This window comes from Schistocerca serialis, chromosome 6 (genome assembly GCF_023864345.2).
Source record: "Schistocerca serialis cubense isolate TAMUIC-IGC-003099 chromosome 6, iqSchSeri2.2, whole genome shotgun sequence".
In the NCBI taxonomy this organism is placed as follows: Eukaryota; Metazoa; Arthropoda; class Insecta; order Orthoptera; family Acrididae; genus Schistocerca; species Schistocerca serialis.
Window position 1 is genome coordinate 527,779,121 of NC_064643.1, and position 16,436 is coordinate 527,795,556.

Sequence of the window (16,436 nt, forward strand, 5' to 3'; positions counted from 1 at the left end):
CAGAAATCCAATATGCATTTGGATCGCACTTCCTTGACTTTGGTACAGAAAGGTGTGCAGTATAGTGCTGCATCCATTTTCAGTAAGAATTCAAAGATCTTAGTAGTAATCCACACAATTTCAAATAGAAACTGAGAAGTTTCCTCATGGGCTCATGGGTCACTCCTTCTAATATGTTGAGAAATTGCTTGAAAAATTAAGTTGATGCCAATGTTATATTGTTGATTGTGTTTTCTTAAACTTATGGCTCATCTATATTTTATTTGTTATTACTTTTATGTTGTAATTCCATGTACCAACACGTTCCATGTCATTGGAGATTTGCTCCTCAATTTGGTCCTATGGAACTAGACATGTAAAATAAAATAAATGAATAAATTTCGACTAACTAATTCGTACTTTAACTGCTGCCTCATCACCCTCAGAGGCTATTTCTCACATATAATCCACAATTTATACAGTGCTTGCTCTCACAATACACATTTATATGCCTCGTTTTCTTGGTTTCTAATACTAAGTTAATTTATTTATTTACCCAAAAAAAAGTCAAGGTTCCACAATAGACCTAAATCATTGGTTTGCACACACACACAGACACACACAGACACACACACACACACACACACACACACACACACACACACACACACACACACACATGCGGTAATAAATAAAAAAAAATTATTTTCGTTTCGTTGTTACAGCAATATATATATACATATATACAAAAAACATTAGTTCAGAAAAGCTGAAACCACAATAAATTACAACAAATTTCCAATAAAGTAGAATATTAAGCTAAAACAATGTGAATAAAGCATCTAGCACTGATAATGTTAAAGAAATTGTGGTACACTCTCCACTACTACACCATCACATTTTCATATTCATAAAATTCATTAACTGAGTAAAAAGGATTAGTGGACAATTAACTGCACATTCTGTGCTTAAATAAGTCGAATGGAGCTTCTACCCATTGTATAGGCAGTTCGTTGAACATATTCATACCCACCATTTCATAGCTGTTCAGTGATTTACACAGTCTACAGTAAGGTACGTCAACATGTCTATTATTTCTAGCAGTATGAGAGTGCACATCCTGTCAAAGTTGGTATTCTGATTAGTTATTCTTTGTATACTCTGGAACAGTGTAAATGTAAAAGTTTGTTACAATTAATATTTTTAGGTCAATAAACAATGGTGTGCGGTTGGCAAGTATTTCTAATCGTAATAACATTCTACTCAAGAACCAATTTATCTGGAACATCAGCACTATTACTAAAAAATAAAAGCCCATATGATATACCATTCAAAGTAACATAATCTGACCTTACAGAAGCCAAAAGTAAATGATTTTCAAATTTACTAACAAGCAACTGCCACATTCTATATTGAATCTGCAGCTGAGTTAGCCACTCTTCTAATTATAATTGGTCCTAGATCCGCTGAACAAAAACCCTGTTCAATTGTTGGAAAAAGGCACAGGTCACACCTGTCTACAAGAAGGATAGTAGAAGTTATCTGCAAAATTACTGTGCAACATCCTTGACATCGATTTGTTGTAGAATCTTAGAACATATTCTGCGCTCAAACATAATGAGGAATCTTGAACAGAATGATCTCCTCAACACCATCCAACATGGTTTTCGGAAACATCGATCATGTGAAACCCAATTCTCACTTTTTTCACATGACATACTGAAAGCTTTGCATCATGGCAACCAGGTAGATGCAATGTTTTTTTGAATTCCGAAATTCATTTGACTCAGCACTGCACCTACACTTATTGTTAAAAGTACGATCATAAGGGTTATCAAGTGAAAATTTTGACTGGGTTGAGGTCTTTTTGGTAGGAAGGACACAGCATATTATTTTGGATGGACTGTCATCATCAGATTTAGAAATAACTTCGGGTGTGCCCCAAGGAAGTGTATTAGGACCCTTGCAGTTCATGTTGTATATTAGTGACCTTGCACATAATATCAATAGTAAAATCAGGTTCTTTTGCTGATGATGCAGTTATCTATAATGAAGTACTGAGAGAAGCTGCGTAGTTATTTGTCAGATCTTGACAAGATTTTATCATGGTGCAGATATTGGCAACTTGCTCTAAATGTTCAGAAATGTAAAATTTTGCACTTAACGAAATGAAAAACGTAGTTTCTTTTGTCTATAATATCAATGAGTCACTGTTTGAATCGATACAAATACCTTGGAGTAACACTTTGTAGGGGTCTGAAATGGAATGATGACATAGGTTCAGTACTGGGGAAGTGCAATCAGTCTATAATAGAGATCGCTTGCAAATCACTCATGCAACCCATGCTACAATATTGCTCAAGTGTGTGGGACCCATACCACATAGGACTAACTGGTAATATTGAATGTATACACAGAAGGATAGCACTAAGGGCCACAGGTTTGTTTAATTCATTGGAGAGTGTCACAGGGATACAAGAGGAACTGAAATGGCAGACTCTGGAAGCCACACATAAACTATCCCGGAGAAGTCTATTAAAAAAGTTTCAAGAACTGCTTTAAATGATTACTCTAGGGATATACTACAACCCCCTATGTATCACTCACACAGGGATCATGAGTATAAGATTAGAATAATTACTGCACACAAAGAGGCGATTCTTCCTGTACTCCAAGCGTGAATGAACAGGAAGAAACTCTAATAACTGGTGCGATGGGATATAGCTACTCCCTGCCATGCACCTCATGGTGATTTGCAGAGTATAGATGTACATGTAGATGTTGATGCACGCCAGTCTAGACAATCGTGCACTAACATACTTAATGTTTGGATCCCTGGACAATTTACTACCAATGATAATAACTAAAATTTTAACACTGTCTAATGCCCTCTAATGCCGTCCATCATGGCATTGTCACATCACAGTACCGTCACATCAAGATGAATTCACACTGTCCGTCACGTCACGTCACGTCACATGAAGTCAAGTCAATTCAAGTCATGTGACCTCAACTCCCATTACTGTCCTCAACTGTTCTTTTTGCAGGAAATAGAATCTTTGTAAAATGATTTTGATCTGCTTTTAAGCGTGAAGTGCACATACACAATGTGGTAGCTTACATATGTAGATTCTGGACATGACATCTATTGGACTCAAATCGTTGGCAGCTTGTGGGGGTAGCTTGTGTATTAGAGAAGGGAGAAAGAAATGTAAAACAACAGAAAGAAAGTGAGTGAATCCGAAAAACTGTCATTACTTGGTACAGAAGGGGAATTCAACACACTATACAAGCAGATTGAGGAAGAGGAATCTGCATTTTATGTTTTGGAAAGTCAAAGCATCAGTTTTTCATTTGTTACATCAAACTGAATCCAGAATTACTAAAAGGACCACAGTGTTATGAGCTGCCATCACATCCCACGAAAATTTGGTTTGTTTTAAGGTTAACTTAAGCTCCTAGTCCAATGCAAATTTTGGCCAATAGTCGTATCTCCCTCAGTACCTTTCTCTTCAAGATATATGTGTTTTCATTGCATGTTGTATTTGGCTTTTAATAGTTCAAGTGCCTTATTTTAGCTAGTGAATCCACATAAATATTGAAAACCGATGCTTCCAAAACTGTTTCACTCCAATTCAGAGAGCTACTCAACATAAATAGGCCGGCCGCAAATACATACTTAAACAAACAACTTGCAGTGTCTGAAGGTTTCAGTGCATTTCTTTATGTAACACTGCAGATGCCTGACAACATAAAATAAATTCCACCTACTAATCAATCTGACTCTACCCACATTGCTTTCCTCACTCCAGGTTGCAGCCATGTTGCAAACCATCTCATTTTAAAATATTTAATAGGTAACTGCTATCTACAAAAATTCACTTTACAAATGTAATAGATGGCAAGTAATTTAGTACGCTCACGTTGTACAATTCAAACCTCACAGCTTCAATTAATGTGTCATCATTAATTATAAATTTTAACAAAAGAAATAGCGAAACGAAACAATTTGTAGCAAATAACGAACAACAAACAACTGCTATCAGCCACAAAAACCACATCGAAACAAAATCTGGAGATCTGCACATGGCTGTGTGTCAGGAGGAAATGAGATCTAGGGTCACATGATCAGCAATGGATGGATGATGTCAGTCATCAAAATTGTCCATCAGATAAACCTTGATGGAGCCATTACATGACATAATGGGACGGCTAATGTGGATGCTGCAACTTGAAATGCATTGCAGAATATTTTGATGAGACAGTACATAATGTGACATGATGGCCAGTCTGAATTGTCCTTAAACAGTCTTCTACTTGCAAATCTCTTAAACTAAATACAATTCATTGAGTTTCACTCTCACTGAGCAGGAATCCATTAACCCGAAACCAGACTGATACTTCTGATAGGATGTCTTTAGTCATAGTTTAAAAGATACCAAAGGCTGAACTGAACTGAAAAGTGATGTATCATCAGTATAGAGAATGGAGTGAGCATTCATGTAAAATGGCAAATCATTTATCATTAGAAAAAATAGCAGAGGTCTAAACACTCAATCTTGTGGCACACCACTCTTAATTTTGGCTATTTGCAATCTCTCTTTCTCAATACACACAGTTTGTTAACAGTTATTAATAAATGAGTCAAAATTGTCATTTATATTGTTTTGAACTTTCTGCAGCATAACAAACGTTGCGTCTCTGATGTTGTGCCACTAGTTCACACATGCAACTGCAATATGACACTAGCTGTGGCGGCACTTTTGTCATATGTGTGAACCTGAGGATAGCTTGGGAGCTGGTTTGATCAAGCTACACTACTACTGGTATATCTCTGGAGGCTTTTCCATCTCTGTGTAATAGCCATGACATACACCCATCTGAACCCACTTACTGCAGTCAAGTCTTAGCCTTCCCCTTAAATTTTATGCTTCATAGTTACTGGCATTACCAAATTGACATTTTACTGATGCTTCTAGATGTGTCAACATCAATATCTATACTCAATGACCCACTGTGGGGTGCGAGACAGTGAGTAATTTGGCTTTTTCCACTAACTGGCGCTACATCCTACATCTTTCATGTGTTGAATTATTCACTGAATGCCTCTGTGAGCTTTGTCATTAATCTAATCTTGTCTTTACAGTCCCTACAACAGCGATTTGTAGTAGGCTGTAGCATCTACTTCTACATCAGTACTCTGCAAGTCACCTCACAGTGTGTGGTGCGGGGTACTTCTGGTACCACACCTACTCCTAGCTACAGCCCAAACTAAAACTAGTTCTTGAAAGTTTGAAAGCATGCTTTTGTGCAATGACATCTATCTTAAAGTGTCAGCTTGTTCAGAAATTTCAACATAAAGCTCATGTGTAAAATAAACCTGTCATCAATAATGTTACCCTTCTCTGTCTACATCCAATGTCCTCTCTTAGATCTACTTGGTACCGATCCACAATGTGTCATATTAGGAACTTCCAAACATTCCTATCGGTAGGCTGAATGTATTTACACAGATCCTACCAATCAACCAAAACTTGGCACCATCTTTACCAGTAACTGAGATCATGTGATCATTCCATTCACATCTCTGCAACTTTTTACATCTGGGTATGTACATAAATTGATTGATTCCAGTTGTGACACAATGGCATTGTAAATAAAGGTTACTACATTTTTTCCCATTTTGTGAAGTGTGTAGTTTCACATTTCTCAACATTTAAAGAAAGTCTCCAAACTCTGCACCACTTTCAAATCTATTTAAATACATGTACAGATAATAGTAACATCTGTCAAAACTCTGAGGTTCTGTTAATATCTTCTACCACACCACTAATGTACAGTAGATTCGTGGTTCTATTCTGTTACCCTTCTAGTACACATGATTAGTGTACTGCATGGAGCACACTTCCCTGGTGTGCTTTCTTCCAACTTTTGTACACAGTTTTTTTTCATTAATTGGCCTTCATTATATTGTGGCTAAAAGAGGACGTAACTCAGCAACATATTCTATATATGGATTCCATTGGGTCCTAGTGCTTTGTCTAGTTTTGGCTATTTCTGCTGCCTCTCAATGCCACTGATAATAACATTTATACCAGTAATTTTTACAGTGTTAGGAGTATTAAAATTTATCTTCCTTTGCAAAGGAATAATGGAAAACCGTTAAGTATCAGTGTCTCTGCTTTTATGCAATATTACATTGGTACTTAGAGGGACATAATATTAAAAACTGAAATACACAGCATTAATATTCCACAATAAAATTTATTTTACATTTTATTGCCTGGCTTTCTAGCTGTAGAAATCTAAAAGCCAGTTCACAATGATATAAAAATTAATTATTTTGTGAAACATTAATACTGTGTCTTTCTGTTCTTAATATTTCTACTTTTGCTTTTCTAATATCAGTTTCAGTTCCTGTGTCTTTGATGAATGTTCAAACACTAACTTTGATGCCACTGACAAACATTACATATAATCAGAATTTCTTTGGGTATTGTGAGAAGCCTTCCTACAAGACTTTGCTACAGTCTTCATTGAACATGTCACACATTTCCCTTTTGATGGCCAAATGCATTCCTTTTAACATTTTCTTGTAATAGACATATGCCTTGTTTTAACATATTGTGCAATACTTGCTAATTCTAGAGATATTTCTTTACACAGGTTGTATTCCAAGGACTGTCTCTGCCAATATGACCTGTTGTACTGGGTACACATCTACCCAATGCCTGGTCAGTTATTCTTCTAAACTTCAGCTACAGTTCCTCTATGTGCTCCTGTCCTCAGCTAAATGTTTTGATTTTCTCTTTGGTGTATGACATGCCAATCTCTTTTCCTAGATTGCTGACCATGGAAGTTTTCCCACTTTCTGTAGTCGTTCTTGGCACAGGTGCCTCATGATAACTGGTACCAGTTTCAATATGGACATCCTCAAAGAGGTCAGATCTATTTATAGCCAATAGGTCTAATATATTTCCATCATGAGTGGATTTGTGTACAATCTGTCATAAGTAGTTTCAAAGAAGGCATTTACTATTGTTTTGCAGGATGTTTTGCCACACCAAACTTTAGTTATCCCAGTCGATGGTTGGCTGATCAGCAACTCCCCATATGATGACAGTATGATTGAGAAACATACACAGCGTGTTTTAAAAATATTTTCCCAAACCTTGGGGACAGGTTCCTTACATGAAAACAAGAAAAATTTCATATGTACATATGTCTGAAAATCGTTTGTTTTCGAGTTATGAGTAAAAGCTGACGTTCAATTGCATCATTGTGTCCTAGATGTTGGTATGTTGCCCAGGAGACTTGTTTATATTCGTTGTTTGCAAGTCTTCATTGTGTCCATTGTGTACATGTTCATACTGGTGTTGAGTTTACTGAAAGTGTTCTGTTCAAACATGGTAAAATATTCGTTTCATAGACAGGCAGACATGATTTTTATGTAACGCCTTCTGAATGATAATGGACACGAGACACCATGGCTATATCAAATGGTGTTTCCAGATCTAAGACAACTGAGTCATCAAACCTCTGGTACAGTGTATCATTGTGTTGCCAAGACAGTATCCACATCACCATAGACTATTGACCAAGAAAGACCACTTGTTGCTCATACACCTGATACGGAAGAAAGAATCTACCATCTGTTGAAGAAGAGCTAGTTATCAATGCAGGATAAATGGTGCTGGTATGTGGTGGATACAGAAGTATCCATATCATCTTCAGCTGATCACCCACCACAGGAGAACTTTTCCCAATGATTTGTTGCATAAACTGCCAATTCATTGTTTGTCTCTGTAATTTTGTTACAGACAAGGTAACGTTTGGAAGAGATGAAATAACAAATTCTACAACCAACACATACAGGACGATCGCAATCATCATGCTACATTACAGGTTGGACATCAGAATCTGTTTAAGATTTATGTGTGGGCTGGAATTGTAGGTGACTGTCTGGTAGGTCCATACTTTTTCCAGCACTTCTTACAGATTATGTCTACAAGGACACCGGCACATAAGAAGAAACATGTGGTTTACACTTGATGGAGCTCCAGCACATTTCAGTGTCGTTATTTGAAATGTACTGGCTGGTCCTTTATCCTTCGGATTATCATCTCTGTGAGCACATTACTATGCAGTAGACCACCAGGCTGCAGAAACTCTTCTCTGATGTGCCATGGATGCCTGTAAAACAGCAAAAAACTGTCAGAGAGTTTTTGAAAAGATGCAAAAGTTCATGATTCGTTGAGTGCATGTATGTTTAGAAGCAAGAGAACGACATCTCGAGCATTTGTTATGAGTTTATGTGTTAATAAGCTCCAATAACCCAAGTTGTAGGGGACTGATGACCATAGATGTTAAGTCCCATAGTGCTCAGAGCCAGCCCAAATTGTAAAATCTCATTAATAACTCGAAAATGAAGGACTTTAGGAGATAAGTATATTTGAACGTTTTTCCTCGTTTTGGTGTAAGGAACATGTTTCCCATTACGCTCCTTTCGCTAATTTCAACATTGACCAGGTTTTCTAACGTCTTTAGAAGAAAGGACAAATTGATTGGCCTCATGTCCTTAATCTTGTTTTGATCAGTTCATCATGTCTTTGGAATGAAAACCTTCTATGTCCTAATGTCCTCCGACCATTAGGAATGACTCCTGTAGTTGGACTGAATCTAAACAGTTTGTTAAGAGTCTAATTAATCCTTCTCATGTTTATTACAGCAGAGCCTGGAACCATCTGGGCCTAGGGACTTTAAGATTTGAAACATTCTGCCTCCCACTGGATTTTCTTGTAATTAACACATATTTTGGTGGATTCGCAGTTCTTCTGTTGATTACCAGTAAATTAGTACCTCACAGGGGCTGAATCTTGGCCTGGATTATCTGCCAGAGTGCAATGAGAGAAGCGAATCTTGATTCACACATCCAGCGTCTCATGTGCTCAGTTAGTATACTCACCATCCTGCTTTCTTAGTGTGCCTCTTAGTTTAGTTGGTGTCCTTGTAAGGATTCTGTGAAGTCTGTCTCTTCCTCACAGAATATTTTCCAAGATGACTGTTTCACTTTCCTAATAGCAAGATTTATCAAGGGTGTTCCTACATTTTGTCCATTGACCTTTCCTCCCTGTAAAGAAAAACAATCTGGTTACTTGCTTTCTTTGCAATTAGAGATTGTTGTTCCACCAAGATAAGTTCTGTTTGTGCACTTTTGGTGGTTGAATAGTTTTGTAGTATGAGGTCATGGTGGCAGGTGTTATTTCACCAGTCATTTCCTCTAAGTTTAGGGGATTTATTGTCGAAGTTTTGACTTGAGATGAACGTGGGTTTAGGTCTTTCCTATGAGTCCAAGTCTCTTTTCCTAGGATTCCTATAGGCTACAGTCTGTTTAACACCAATTTTCGCCTCAAATTTAAGACATGTGGTCAGGTAGGGATGGTTCCATTGCAATGTGCTACTATCTAACGTAAGTAGTCATTAACATGGACGCAAAAGTTATGTCTGTTACTTCTTTCCTTCGCCCTTCCCTGAAGGTAGGTTCCTGACTCAAGATCTCTAGTTACTTTCCAACAGATATTAAAGTATGTACTCACCTCTGCTGTTGGTGTTGCTGCTTCTCCACACAGGGTTGTTGGCATTGACATCACAGTCAGTCAGCAGTTGTTCGTTCAGTTGCAAGCAGCTCTCTGTCAGCTTCCTAACTTCCTAAGGTCGAGCTGCTCTGTCCTTGTAAGGAACGCATACTGAGGCCAATACCATTTTCCTCATGCTGCTTCGAGTTGATGATCTCTAATAAGTTCCTGATAAGTTCCTGGTACAAAAGTTTGCCATTGGCATGAATGAAATTCCATTTTGTGCATAAATGCATGTCCTTGGGATTTTTACATTTCTAGCGTAAATCAACTTACGTCCAGCTCCTCCAAAGTTCTGTAACGGCCACTTTATTTTTTTTATATGGATAGGATTCCTGGCTCAGGGACATGTCCACCTCCTGTCTTCCTAGAAGATGATTCATGGCGATATTTGCCCCTTCACAGATGCAGTCTCTGTCAACTTACCTCCAGTTTCTGCAAGGCCTAAAATGCCCCTTTTCTATAGAAAGGTTTCTTGGATGAGGGCCATGTTTATTTCCTGTATTACCAGAAGGCGACTCTAGGTGGTAGTTGCCTGCTTTCTATGCTTCAGGTTATCTGTAACACTTGCAGCCACCAACTTGCTACCATTGTAGCCTCTGATGTTCTTGGTCACCTTCACAGTAACCTTCAAGAATCCTTAATACAGTTTTAAGTCTCGCTCTTGCATTGTCTTTAGGAATTTGACTTTGACTTCCCCCAAAAGGCATTGGTCATCAGTTCAAAGCTTCTGGTTAACGATTATCCAATCCTTTGTCGAGACTTTCTGGTTCTAAACCTGTGCTTCATTTAACAAATCCTTTGGATTTGTAGTAGTTTTGGTATCCAGATTGATAGCTTAGCAGTTGAATTGTTTCACCGCTCAGTTCACCATACTATATAACAAGGTGAAAAATGATTTTTGTGCGGGGAAATTTGGGATGTGTATCGTTGCTTAACACAAGAAAACAGCTTACCACGTCAGACTATGGATCTCCTCCACCAAATAAATATGATGCATCTTATGCAATCCAATGGTGCTGCGTCTTAATGCTGTCATAGTCATCTTGATGTTACTGCATCGCCACTCAGGAATCATGCAATGGTAGAAATAAGCTCCTGGAATTCGTGTTCACAATGAGTTTTATTTCGCATGCTAGATGTTCAGCAGCGAACTACATGTAAAATTGACTTACCACTGTCTCATGACTGATGTCAAACTGAACGCCAGCTGAGATATGGCAGCGTACAAATTGCCTCTGTTTATATGGTTTTAAACAACTACTGACATTGTTACATATTAAATTTTAGGTTTAATAATTAAAACTTTTACATACATCTTCCCAAATTACATCGAAATACTCGTCCCGGAAAAAGAAATTCAAGATGCAGCCCTCAGCTGCAAAAATCATGGCCACAGTGTTCTGGGACGCAGTTAGTGTTATCCATGTTTATTTCCTTGATAGTGGAACAACAATAAATTCAGAGTGTTACATTACAACGCTGCGTACACTGAAACGACGGCTAACAAGGGTCCGAAGGAAAAGGGAAATGTTTTTCTGCAGTATGACAATGCCAAATCACACACTTCACGTGCTACCACAACACAACTTCAGAGACTGACTCTCATCACTGTATGGCATCCTCCATACAGTCCAGATTTAGCACCATCTGACTTCTGTCTGTTCCCAAGACGATCTGCAGGGACATCATTATGCTTTTGATGAAGACTCTGAGAGAACTGTGAGATTGTGGTTGCGAAAACAAAGTGTCGACTTCTTCCATGACGGCTTCAGATAACTTGTTCATCGTTGACAGAAATGTATCTAATTGGCTGGTGATTATGTGGAAAAGTGATATTGGTAATTAAAGATCACATTCTAAGGATTATTTCTGCGTTTGATTTATTAAAAAATTCCTATCCAAACCCAATTAAAGAAGGTGGAGGGATCACTTGTTATTCAACCCTTGTACTACAGTGTGAAAGCTCCAATATCTTGTCACACTACAAAGTCTAAAAAGAACCCTCAAAACCTCTTATTCGAAACTTCCATTCGACTCAGAACGAGGAGGCCGTGGTCTCTTCTGGGAATGGACTTGGTGGTCTAGTGATAAAGCACATAAGTGAAAATGGCAAGGTCACAGGATTGAATACCATCCTGACCATGGAAATTTTCAGCCTACTGTCGTGTCCCAAACTTGGGTTTTGCTTGGGACTGAGTGACATGGTTCGTAACAAAAGGCTTAGCTGGTTGGCCATAATGAGAGGGAGACTTTGACCTGTCTGTCACAATCTCTCTGGTGTGAAAAGTAAAAGGCTGAGAGGTAACTGAAATAATTCTCCGAAAACATTGAACAACCTGAGATTTATTCAGAAATAAAGCAAGTAAATCCCAACTACTGTGGCTGAGATGCTTCCACTAAGTGGCCAAGTCTGATACAGAGATGGTGAGTGACAAACACCTTTCCACCTGTTCTAACAAATGTGACCCACATGACTGAGCTCAGAGTCCCACAGCTACTGCCGGAATGCCAATCAGCTCCGTTTGCTAGCTCTGCAACGAACTCTTACTACATACACACGCTGCCTGCCTGCAGATCCTGTCTACTATAGCTTCTGTCCTCTCACGCTTCTCCCTCAAAGCGTCCTGCTTCTGAGTTTTGTTACATTTTCCCCTTCGACTCCGCCTGTGCCTGTGGTGACTTGCCACCTTATTGGCTGTATTTTTGCACTATTGTTCAGAAGCTCTTCAGGGTTTTGGTGGAGACATAGAGACGCTTCTCTCAATATGGTCACAAACTGTGGCCTAAACCCTTCTTTGGTTTTAGATGACGCTGTGCTGTCCCCACCAGAAGGCTATCTCTCTCCTTCCCATTCACACTCTGTCTTTAACCAGAAGTTATGTCTTCCCATTAATTTTAGTTGCGGTCTGTATCAACAGTTCCACAGTCAGAATACATAAGACCCCCTTTTATGTGTTGATACGTTGTAGTTCTTTAGCTTGTTATCCCAGGCAGCTGCCCATCTGCCTGGTATATGACTGGCCAGCTTTCAGTGCTGTGGCTATGCCTTTACGAGGGGCGTTTGAAAAGTCCGTGCAATGTCCCAGAGATGGCACCACCGGCACGTATCCAGGTCATGTTTAGTTAGTAGCATCTTTGGAAAGAATGCACACCACGTTTCAGTCATATTGGTCTATTTCTTTGTGTTTGGCATTCGTGTCAATCAAGAAAGACGAGTGATTGTCAAAAAATGGACGAAAAAGAATCTCATGTGCTGATTAAACATTACTTTACGAAAGGCAAAACGCCTCAGAAGACTAAAGAGAAGCTTGATAAACGTTTCGGTGACTATGCACCTTCGAAGAGAACAGTTTCTAAGTGAAATTTCCTGACAGATTAAAACTGTGTGCCGGACCGAGACTCGAACTCGGGACCTTTGCCTTTCGTGGGCAAGTGCTCTACCAACTGAGCTACCCAAGCACGACTCACGACCCATCCTCACAGCTTATTTGCGCCAGTACCTCGTCTCCTACCTTCCTAACTTCGCAGAAGCTCTCCTACATACCTTGCAGAACTAGCACTCCTGGAAGAAAGGATATTGCGGAGACATGGCTTAGCCACAGCGTAGGGGATGTTTTCAGAATGAGATTTTCACTCTGCAGCGGAGTGTGCGCTGATATGAATATAGTAGAGCACTTGCCCGCGAAAGGCAAAGGTCCCGAGTTCGAGTCTCGGTCCGGCACACAGTTTTAATCTGCCAGGAAGTTTCGTATCAGTGCACACACCGCTGCAGAGAGAAAATCTCATTCTGGAAACATCGCCTAGGCTATGGCTAAGCCATGTCTCCGCAATATCCTTTCTTCCAGGAGTGCTAGTTCTGCTGCTAGTTCTGCAAGGTATGTAGGAGAGCTTCTGCGAAGTTTGGAAGGTAGGAGACGAGGTACTGGCGGAATTAAAGCTGCGAGGACGGGTTGTGAGTCGTGCTTGGATAGCTTAGTTGGTAGAGCACTTGCCCGCAAAAGGTAAAGATCCCGAGATTAGATTAGATTAGATTAGATTAATACTAGTTCCATGGATCATGAATACGATATTTCGTAATGATGTGGAATGAGTCGAATTTTCCAATGCATGACATAATTAGGTTAATTTAACAACATACTTAAGTTAATATAACAACTTTATTTTTTTGTGTTTTTTTGTTTTTCTTTATTTTTTATTTTTATTTTTTTATTTTATTTTTTTATTTTTTTAATATTTTTTTTTCTTAATTTATATCTAAAAATTCCTCTATGGAGTAGAAGGAGTTGTCATTCAGAAATTCTTTTAATTTCTTCTTAAATACTTGTTGGTTATCTGTCAGACTTTTGATACTATTTGGTAAGTGACCAAAGACTTTAGTGCCAGTATAATTCACCCCTTTCTGTGCCAAAGTTAGATTTAATCTTGAATAGTGAAGATCGTCCTTTCTCCTAGTATTGTAGTTATGCACACTGCTATTACTTTTGAATTGGGTTTGGTTGTTAATAACAAATTTCATAAGAGAGTATATATACTGAGAAGCTACTGTGAATATCCCTAGATCCTTAAATAAATGTCTGCAGGAAGATCTTGGGTGGACTCCAGCTATTATTCTGATTACACGCTTTTGTGCAATAAATACTTTATTCCTCAGTGATGAATTACCCCAAAATATGATGCCATATGAAAGCAATGAGTGAAAATAGGCGTAGTAAGCTAATTTACTAAGATGTTTATCACCAAAATTTGCAATGATCCTTATTGCATAAGTAGCTGAACTCAAACGTTTCAGCAGATCATCAATGTGTTTCTTCCAATTTAATCTCTCATCAATGGACATACCTAAAAATTTGGAATATTCTACCTTAGCTATATGCTTCTGATTAAGGTCTATATTTATTAATGGCGTCATACCATTCACTGTACGGAACTGTATGTACTGTGTCTTATCAAAATTCAGAGAGAGTCCGTTTACAAGGAACCACTTAGTAATTTTCTGAAAGACAGTATTGGCAATTTCATCAGTTAATTCTTGTTTCTCAGGTGTGATTACTATACTTGTATCATCAGCAAAGAGAACTAACTTTGCCTCTTCATGAATATAGAATGGCAAGTCATTAATATATAATAAGAACAACAAAGGACCCAAGACTGACCCTTGTGGAACCCCATTCTTGATAGTCCCCCAGTTTGAGGAATGTGCTGATCTTTGCATGTTACGAGAACTACTTATTTCAACTTTCTGCACTCCGGCACACAGTTTTAATCTGCCAGGAAGTTTCGTATCAGCGCACATTCCGCTGCAGAGTGTAAATCTCATTCTAGTTTATAAGTGGTTTCAAAATTTTCGGAGTGGCCATACGGGCACAAGTGATGCTGAACGCTCTGGACGCCCCGTAGAGGTTACGACACCAAAAATGATTGATAAAATCCGTGATATGGTGATGGACGACAGAAGAGTTAAAGTGCGTGAGACTGCTAGTGCTGTGGGCATCTCGAATGAAAGGGCACATAATATTTTGCATAAACATTTGGACATGAAAAAGCTATCTGCATGAAGGGTTCCATGATTTCCAACACTTGACCAAAGATAGAATTGTGTGAAGTGTTGCAAGGATGGTTTGCAGCTGTTCAGGAATAATTCACAGGACTTTAAGCATCGTGTCGTCACTGTTGATGAAACATGGATACATTACTACATTCCTGAGACCAAACAACAATCTAAACAATGGGTTACACAGGGAGAATCTGCACCAAAAATGGCGGAGACCATTCCTTCGGCCGGAAAAGTTATGGCGACTGTCTTTTGGGTTTCGCAAGGGATAACTCTCATTGACTACCTGGAAAAGGTTAAAACAATTACAGGTGAATATTATTCATCGCTATTGGACCGTTTGAAAACCGAGCTGCAAGGAAAACGCCGGCGACTGGACCGCAAAAAAGTCCTTTTCCATCACGACAATGCACCAGCACACACCTCAACAGTTGTGATCGCAAAATTAATGGAAATAGGTTTCCAACTCGTTTCACATCTCCCCTATTCTCCAGACTTGGCTCCCTCGGACTACTATTTGTTCCCCAATTTGAAGAAATGGCTGGTGGGACAAAGATTTTATTCAAACGAGGAGGTGACTGCAGCAACTAATAGCTATTCTGCAGACTTTGACAATTCCTATTATTCGGAAGGGATCAACAAATTAGAACAGCGTTGGACGAAGTGTATAAGTCTAAAAGGAGACTATGTCGAAAAATAAAAAAGGTTTACCCCAAACACGTAAGTAGTTTTTATTTTGGATGGACTTTTCAAATTCCCCTTGCACATCTTCGCTGCTGCCCAGTTACCAGTATTTTCACTGGTTTGTTCTTGACATTTTGTTGTCAGACTTGACCTGCCTCATGGATGTAACACCTCCTCTGCCACGGAAATTGCCGTTACTTTTCAGAGTAGCATCAATTATGATTCGTTTATTTGCATTTCATATAGTTACATTACAGATTTTATATTTTCTTTCACTTGTTTTGCTTCTTTTAGATATGTTTATTGAGTTACACTTCATCCATTCTCTTAACACACTGATATTATTACTTTTACATCACCACATTGACATTAACACATTTACATTAAACACTGATATTAAAACATTCACATTTGATGTTAACACGTTGGCCTTAACAGAATGCCATTAAAACATTGACATTGACATTTCATCTCATAAGCTACACTTATCTATTTCACAAGTACATTTATTTCATTTTTTGTTAACTTTTGCTGTTTTAATTTTTTCTTTTAAACAATACATTTTATTCACATATTTTACAATT